The 9,445-nt window shown below is 38.6% G+C and overlaps 1 long non-coding RNA gene across 1 annotated transcript; it reads right to left on the bottom strand.

Annotated features, from left to right (window-relative positions):
• Positions 1-1,848: 1,848 nt before the first annotated feature.
• LOC121655670 lies at positions 1,849-9,038 on the bottom strand. Its single transcript, XR_006013268.1, has 3 exons — positions 8,988-9,038; positions 6,885-7,048; positions 1,849-2,304 (listed from the first exon to the last, which is right to left on the bottom strand). It is a non-coding gene; the product is annotated as an uncharacterized LOC121655670 (long non-coding RNA).
• Between the last annotated feature and the right edge of the window lie 407 nt (positions 9,039-9,445).

Consider the following 9,445-nt stretch of genomic DNA (forward strand, 5'->3'; position numbering starts at 1 on the left):
AGAAGTTCTGTCACCGTCGTCCCAGGAAGGCTTCAGCCCCAGAGTACTGAAAGGATGTGCCTCTCAGTTGTGTGGGATCAATTCTGTCAACGTCTGCAAGATCCTGTTGCAGAGGTTTTATCACTCGATGATATCCATCGTCATCTTCTATGCTGTATTGTGCTGGGGCAGCAGACTGAAGACAGCCAACACTAAGACTCAACAAGCTCATCAGGACAGCTGGATCTGTCCTAGGAGTTGAACTGGAGTCTGTGGTGGAGGTGTTCGAGAGGAAGATGGTGAGGAAGCTCCTCAGTATCGTGGACGTCTCTCATCCCCTGCATGCCACACTGACGTCTTGTCAGAGCTCTTTTAGCCGTAGACTGAGACCACAGAGGAGCTCCACTAAACACCAGAGGAGGTCTTTCCTACCTGAGGCTATCAGACTTTATAACTCCTCCCCCTTCAGCAGCAGGGAAACAAATGCAAATAACTGGAAATAAGAACTGCAATATTTATCTGCATATACCTGTTCATAACTATAATTTAACTATATATACCTGTTCATAACAACAAGAACAACAAGACAAGAAGAACCGATTCCTGTCTAAGGGAGCCAAACCTTTGGAAGAGACAGGACTTTATTTTGATGAGCCCACCATGAGGTCAGTTCCATATAAGTAAAGACTAGGATCATACCACTATGTAAAGGAGGAAGGGCCTCCTAGAAGACAGGGATGTAGTGGTACAGACCAGGTTCACAGAGAGAGCTGGAGGTCATATTTAAATTACAAGTACAGGGCTCCAGACTAAGTTTTAGCATTGGTTGCACACTGTTTTGCCAAACGTTTTACTTTGGGTGTATCAGCAAAAAATTTAAGTGCACCCTGATTTTAACAGCGTTGCTCTCAGCAGCTCGGTGCATCCTGAAAATATTCACAGAGCTTCACTTTTTTCACAACTTATGTTACAGCCTTATTCCAAAATAGAATAAATTCATTTTTATTCTCAGAATTCTACACACAACACCCCATAATGACAATGTGAAAAAGGTTTTATAGAGAGTTTTGCAAATTTATTAAAAATAAAACACTAAAATCACATGTACATACACTTTCAAAGCCTTTGCTCAAAACTGTGTTGATGCACCTTTGGCAGCAGTTACAGCTTCAAGTATTTTTGAATACAATGCCACAAGCTTGGCACACTTATCTTTGGGCAGCTTCGCCCATTCCTCTTTGCAGCACCTCTCAAGCTCCATCAGGTTGGATGGGAAGCATCGGTGCACAGCTATTTTTAGATCTATCAGAATCAGAAAGGTTTTTTATTGCCATATGAGTGAACAGGTTCACATCATTAGGAAAATGCTGTGGTACTTGGTGCAGACATAAAAACAATATAAGTTATAAGTTTAAGCATGCAATAAATATAAAATAAAAATTTTAAAACAAAATAAAGTCTCTACACTTTAACACAAAATTACAAAATATACAGGATGGGTATGGAATTAGAGCATAATCCAGAAAGTATGCTAAAGTGACAGTAAAGTAGCTTTGGTATGTTTGTCTCTTTTTGCATGAAGCACAGGTCCTGTGACTGAGACAGAGCGTTTATGGCCTAGAGTTCTTGTTCATGAGTCCAACAGCAGAGGGGTAGAAACTCTTCTTGTGGCGAGAGGTTCTGGTCCGGATGGACCGTAGCCTCCTGCCTGAGGGGAGTGGCTCAAAAAGTCCATGACCAGGATGAGAAGGGTCGGCTGCGATCCGGCCCGCACGGCCCAGTGTCCTGGAGGCGTACAGGTTCTGGAGAGATGGGAGAGTACAGCCGATCACCTTCTCAGCAGAGCGCACGATACGCTGTAGCCTCTGTACGTCCCTGGTGGTGGCTCCAGCGTACCACACGGTGATGGAAGAAGTGAGGATGGACTCAATGATGGCTGTGTAGAACTGCACCATTGTCTTTGTTGGCAGAGATGTTCAATGTTCAATTGGATTCAAGTCTGGCTTCTGGCTGGGCCACTCAAGGACATTCACATAGTTGTTCTTAAGCCACTCCTTCAATATCTTGGCTGTGTGCTTAGGGTTGTTGTCCTGCTGATAGATGAATCGTCACCCCGGTCTGAGATCAAGAGCACTCTGGAGAAGGTTTTCATCCAGGATGTCTTTGTACATTGCTGCATTCATCTTTCCCTCTATCCTGACTAGTCTCCCAGTTCCTGCTGCTAAAAAACATCCCCACAGAATGATGCTGCCACCACCATGCCTCACTGTAGGGATGGTATAGGTCAGGTGATTAGCGGTGCCTGGTTTCCTCCAAGCATGATGCCTGGCAGAAAAAAACATTTTAAAAAAACTTAAAGCTCTAGCTTCACTGAACTCATTGAAACTAAACATTTCAAACTTTGACATGGCTCATGGGTCTGTAGCAGTCAAAAAACATTCATCTTTCATCCAGGTTTGCTGCTTCATGTTGTTCAAGCACAGTGAAAAACTGTGAGGATTAGTGAGGGTAAAGGCCCATTTATGCTCAACACAGAAGGCAGATACGCAGACTGACGGTCTGTTTCATTTGTCTTCTGCATTAGTTATGCAAGTAATTTGGTCTGTTTTCACTGAGCTTAACAATCTGTCGCTTGATGCAGAAGACTAAGCAATACCACCGGAAATCGCAGGAGCAATATTGAGCTAGGCACAAACCAGAAGAGAAAAAGAGTAACAAGAAGAAGATAACACAGAACTACAAAATAAACAGCACCTGAAGAAGAAGATGTAGACAGAAAAGAAGTTGAGAGAAACTGCTTCTTTCTTCTAGTTTTCTTCTTCTTTTGGTGTTTTCATCGGGATAAAAGCTATCCGGATTTGGGAATCCCATTTTTCAGGACGGCGGATTACGTAATCCACCTTACTTTTACCTCAGTTGCTCAAAGCAAAATAGGACTGGATCACCCTGATTCAAAATCCCGTTTTTCAGGATCACCAAACCGGATTTCCAGTAAGTAAATCTACATACCAATCTATTGTACCTTATATGTATATTCTATAGATATTACAAACTTTCATATTGTCTTAAAGCATGAATGTGTGCAAATTAGGGCTTTTAAATGATTAAGGTTTTTAATGATATTAACCACAGCTTTCAAAATATTCATGATTAATCACCATTTTGCCTGAAAACTGCCATTTTTACTGTATTGTATCAACAGATCGAGCTGATGCTACAAATATGACTGACCTTCTCTTGGGTAAACGTCAGATGTCCAAGGGTCAGTAAATGCAGCATGTAATGTACTTCTTTATGTTAATCATCTCTATCATGTTTTAGATCATAGTGCAGAATTCACACATCGTCATCTCACCAACCGTCTCCATGGTGATTATTTCTGTCCTAAAACCAGCAGATGTGACGACTGAAGTTAAACAGCCGACATTGATGAAGTAACTCTGATAAAAACTGATGATCTGGATTAAAAACTGCTTTGCCCTTTGATCATTGAAGTGTGAGTGTTTGTGCAGCAGTGATAAAAGTCCTACAGCAGCATCACCCAAAGTAAACACCTGCTGATAAACTAGATCTTTAGTTGTAATAATCAGTTCAATATTTCATAAACTCTAGACCTAAAAAAAGAGGTCTCATCTGTGCCCCCCTTTTCCTGGTCAGTGCTCCTGCCTGCCCCCCAATAAGAACTTTTCTAGACACGCCCCTGCATAGCTGAAGTATAAACCCTGTCTATCACCAGCCAGCTACTGTGTTAGAGAAGGTCCTGCCAAAAACATTGTCATTTTAATATATATATAGTAGAGGATTATACCCATTGATTACCAAGCCTAGCAGAACAACTTTGACTGGTGTAACCTTGATTGACAATATTTTTATAAATGTCATGGAGAATAATGTTAAAAGTGGGCTAGTAATAAATTATATAAGCGATCATTTACCCGTTTTTGTAACATATGATGGGCAATTAATTAAAAGGAAAGAGGAAGAAATATATAAATATACAAGAGTAAGAACTGATGAGGCAATTACTAAATTTAGGGAAGATCTGCTTAAAGAGAAGTGGCCTGGGGTTTATGTAGGAGATGTAAATGCAGCATACGAGACATTTATAAAGATTTGTCACTTTATGATAAGCATTGTCCAAAAATAAAATCCATATATATAAGTAATAATAATACAAAGCTGTGGATAACAAAGGGTTTGAGGAATGCATGTAAATAGAAAAATAAACTTTACATGGACCTCATATCATTTAGAACAAAGAATGCTGAAAATCAATATAAGCCTTATAAAAACAAATTGACAAATATATTGAGACAAGCTAAGAGGGATTATTATAACACAAAGTTAAAGGAAAATAAAAGTAATATCAAAGGTGCCTGGAAAATTTTAAATAAGGTAATAGGTAATAGCTCTGCATCCATGGGTTGGCCTGCCTATTTCGTTAATGACAATGGTAAAGTTATAAAAGACATGAATGAAGCCGCAAATGAATTCAGTTCTTTTTTTTTTTTTTGTTAATGTGGGTCCTAATCTTTCTAATGCTGGGAAATCAGGTGAGGAGCAGGTAGAGGGTAACTGGGATGGAGGCTGTAAAGTGTTGCAATCTATGTTTTGGGAGATGTGAATGAAAATTAAATTAGATCAATTGTAACTAAATCTAAAAACAAGACATCAGCTGATGGTGACGGTTAGACATGGTTATTGTAAAAATGACATTTGATTGCATATGCAAACCACTGTGTTATATTTTTAATCTTTCTTTCCATAAGGGTATTTTTCCAGATAAAATGAAAGTTGCAAAGGTTATCCCACTTTTTAAAACAGGAGATGAGCATGAGTTGACCAGTGTCTTTACTTTCACAATTTTCTAAATGCTTGAAAAACTGTTTGCAGTATGGATTCAGAACAAACAGATCTACAGCTGTGGCACTTATGGAAATAGTGGAAGAAATTACAACTACAATTGATAACAATAAATACACAAAAGAGGTTTTTATTGACTTAAAAAAGTATTTGATACTATAGATCATTTTCTTTTAATGTCAAAATTACGGACATATGGGGTGAGAGGACAAGTCTTAGACTGGTTAAGTAGTTATCTGGAAAACAGACAACAGTACAATTTGCTGGTAATGAATCAGAGTGTATGAGTAATTAATGTGGAGTTCCTCAAGATCCAGTTTTTGGGTCTAAACTTTTCGTTTTATACATTAATGGCATAATTGAAGTGTCAAAATTGTGGCTTTTTTTTTTTTTTTTTTGTTGACACAAAATTTTTAGTTCAGGGAATGATTCAAAAGCTCCATCAGAAAGTACAGTAAAAGAAATAGTTGAACTTAAAAATTGGTTTGATAAAAACAGGTTATTTTTAAATCTAAACAAAATTAAATTTATGCTTTTTTCAAAAAGAAAAAAAGAGGTTCTTTTGAATATAGATGGTGTTAACATTGACAGAGTGTTTGAATTTAGGTTTTTGGGAGTGATAATGGACGACAAACTGACATGGAAATCTCATATAGGTTATATTAAAATGAAGATGTCAAATAATATATATGTTTTGAACAAAGCAAAGTATGTGCTGAATTATAATGTATTAAGGATTTTGTATTGCTCACTTATTTTGCCGTATTTAAGTTATTGTGTAGAAGTGTAGGGTAATACATATGTGAGTAATATAAAGCCTTTGTTTCTTTTACAAAAAAGAGCAGTAAGAATTATTCTTAAAGTCGACTCAAGAGAGTACACCAACAAACTGTTTATGAAGTCAAGACTTATTAAAAATAAAGATTTAGTTGAGCTACAAACATTATTAGTTATGTATAAGGCAAGAAGCAAACAATTATCAGAAAGTTTGCAGAAGTTGTTTGTTTTTATTTCTGAAGACCAGAATAATAGAAGAAATTTTCATTTTAATCACTAGTTTCTAAGGACTACTTTAAAACAGATGTGTATTTCAATATGTGGTGTCAAATTGTGGAATTCGTTACACATTGAATTAAAGATGTGTGTAAACATCTTTCAGTTTAAAACTATGTATAAAAATAGAATATTTAGTTTGTATGAACTTGCATGATGGAATTTGTGTGGATTGTAATGTGTTTAAGGATTTTTCAGTATTTGTCATATAATTAGCTGACAGAACATTTAAATTTTATGTTTTATTTATAGACGGGCAGGTATTATAAGTTTAACTTCTTCCTGCTCTGTTTCTATCGTGGTGGTGCAACAAGAAGTGTTTTGATGTTGTTGTTCTGTTATAATTTGATGTTTTGCAAATAAATAAATAAAATAAAAAATAATAGTTTTTTTTTAAAAAAAGTTCTTTGCTAGGAGTTGTTACTAATGCCCGCCCTACTCTGGTTCTGATTGGCTCTAAGGTCACAAAGCCCTGTGTTCTGATAGGCTGCTGGTTCCTGTCATTTATAGCAGCCTCTGCGCGTGTCCTCCTGCCTGGTTCCCTGACAGAGGCAGGCTGGCTGTCACCATATAATCTAGTCAGAGACGGTGGAGACGGCAAAACCTGGTGAACGTAAAGATTGTTATCACTAGATCGCCGCGAATAATATCCAGAGAAACTTTATTTCGCATTATAAACTATTTATTTATTTAGGGAAGATACATTTAGAAAGACGAAGTTGGGCTGGGTCCGGACTGACGTGCCTAACGATCTAGATTCGGACCGGAGTCCAGAGGGTCCTTGCTGTAAACTAAGAAATATCTGTTCACCCTCTCGCCATTTTTCATTCATATGTAATAGTTTGCTTTGTGGAAAACAGTTCACTTTAACTTGGACTGGCACAATTTTCCGTAGCTGAGCAGCTTCTATCAGCGAGCAGCTCGGGCCAGAGTGCTGGTCGTCCTGCTGTCACTGGGGGGAGGGAGGGAGGAGAAATGCTGTCACTCACCAGAACTTGTGCATCATCTTATGCTGGGCTCACACCAAACGATTTTGACGATCGCAGACTGAAAACGGAGGTCTTTAGGAAATCTTAGGAGTTTTCCTGGAGTCCCAGCGCTCCCGTCATCTCCGTCGTTAGGTGTGAGCTGCAATCTTTCCCTAGTCTTGGATCTGCGACAATATCAAACATGTTTCATATTATCACAAGTAGCAGTAACAAAACACGATCAACAACCAATAGATGAGCTCTGACAAAAGCAGAAACAGGGATCCCGACAGAACACCGGCAAAAACGGACGAAAAAACGGCAAACAAGAAGGGTGATGAAACGTGGTCGGTGGAGCGTCCAGAAAGAGGAGCGATGGTTATGAAGAAGTAAAAGTCTGCTGTGGGTCATTTATGTGTTACAGTATAATGATCTCATAAGAGGACGGGATGTGTATTGAGGGGTGCAGTTAGAAATTTCTTAAGAGTCCGTATCCACTTTTAAGACCAAGCTAAAGACTCAGTTGTTCAAGGAGCATTTCCACATTTAGCTTAACTAAATAAGTTAGAAAGATTTGTCCAGCTTTTTGGCTCAACCAAGTACTGAAGAAGCTGTGTGCACTTATGCCCAAGATGATATTGTGTGATGAAATCGTGATCCTGTATTTAAATAAAATGACTAATAATAAAAAAAAAAAAAAACAATTATATGCACTGCACTAGCACTACATGACAGCACCTGGGTCCAACTGGACTCAAAAGCGGTCTGACTTTCACTTAATTATGACGTCCCATCTTGTTTGAATTCATGCTTGTGTTGTTCTTACTCTCAAATGTAAGCAGACCCGGCGGCATGGACTAAAAGCAGTTTTTCGTTATTTTATTTGGGTCTGGGTTTTGTTTTTTTAATCGGAGTATCCACCTTCCTTTCAAACTATCTATCTTGATGTGTCAATCCTACAATCCAACCAATGAACAAAGGCAACATGTTAGCCAATTACAAACGGAGGGGGGCGGGTCATTAGGTCAAACGATTAAGTTCACCGGTCCGGTTGCTGTGAGATTAGCTGCTTTTTGCCGTTGTCGGCATGAACATACTACATACTCTATTGTGGTTAAAGTGGTTAAATTCTTGCTCCATCCTTTCTCACACATACCTCACAGATACTCCGTTGATACTCCTGGTCAATTTAACTTGCATTACTTGCAGGCAGAAGGGTCAGCTGCTTAGTTCTGCTCCTTGTGCTCCCTAGCTGCTGTAGCTACCTTCCCCAGCTAAATGTGATGCCCTCCCTCTAATTTGTTTCTGCAGCCGGGTCTGAATGTAAGTCGCTTTGGATAAAAGCGTCTGCTAAATGACTGTAGAATAGAATGTAGAATAGAATTAATAAGTAGCCATTCCCTGTGTAAACCACTTTAGGTCAGGTGCAAAATACAAATATAAGCATAAGCACAAAATCAAAAGTTTTGTTATTTGATCAGTTGTTAGATTGTACTCAGTTTCTTCCTGAAATCCGCCTTCTAATCCTGCCCTCTGTTGGGATCAGGATAACCCTGTTTTATTTATTTATTTTTTTAATCAAAGTTATCCAGATTCTGCTCCAAAGTTTTGAACAGCCCAAACTGAGGGTTTTATCCAGATAACAACCAGGATTGGATTACGTGATCCAAGTGAGTTTCGGAATCCGGATTTCTGTTTTGAACAGGCCATTTTCAAGATTTGATCTTAGAAAAATAGCCTATATATTACACAGAGAAAAAAAAGTCAAACACTGGTGCTTAAATGGTCTGTAAAAAAATGCGTGAGAGTTGGCGGCCCTTTTGACATGATTTACTTTCTAGGTTTCACACATTTAGTTGCTCATTTCCGGCCAATGTGCTGCTCTAAATACGTTTTGTAAGTTATATATATGTATATATATATATATATATATATATATATATATATACACACACTTCAATTTCGAGTCTCCTCGTTCACTTCGCTTCTCAGATTGTTCTGGTCTTTGTTCCCTCATGTCCTCCTCTGTGGTTCTGTTGGACCACTTCTCCACCGTCTTGGTTCTGGATTGTTCTGGACCCTCAGTCTGATAAATCAAACCAAATAAAACGGCTTCAGTTTTACCTTCAGATGGAGGACTTCACGGAGAAAAGCAGCTGCACCACGAGGACCTGACGGAAAGTGAAAGTAAACCCTGAGATGCGTTTACTGACTTAGTTAGAAATCCGACACATGGCAGTCGGTGCTGTTGGAGTTGAACTGCTCAGAACTACTGGAGGTTTCCACAAAGAGACAGAAACCTGATTTTGGACCTCTGAAGCTCTTAAAGCCACGAGCGTCACTAGGTCTTAAGGACCGGGGGGGGCTTAGCCCCCAGGAAATGCACAGGATGTGAGTGGATGTAGCACACAAGCATAAAACTTCACAAATAACTAACAAAGACTGAGAAATCAGTGCGTTATGATTAATCAATTACAGAAACATGTTAAAAATTAACACATTTAATCGTAGAACATATGTCTGTGTACAGTTTCCTACACTGATTACACTGATGCACATGATTGGCACTATATTTAGCAATT

Source organism: Melanotaenia boesemani, chromosome 2, assembly GCF_017639745.1.
Source record: "Melanotaenia boesemani isolate fMelBoe1 chromosome 2, fMelBoe1.pri, whole genome shotgun sequence".
NCBI classification, from domain to species: domain Eukaryota; kingdom Metazoa; phylum Chordata; class Actinopteri; order Atheriniformes; family Melanotaeniidae; genus Melanotaenia; species Melanotaenia boesemani.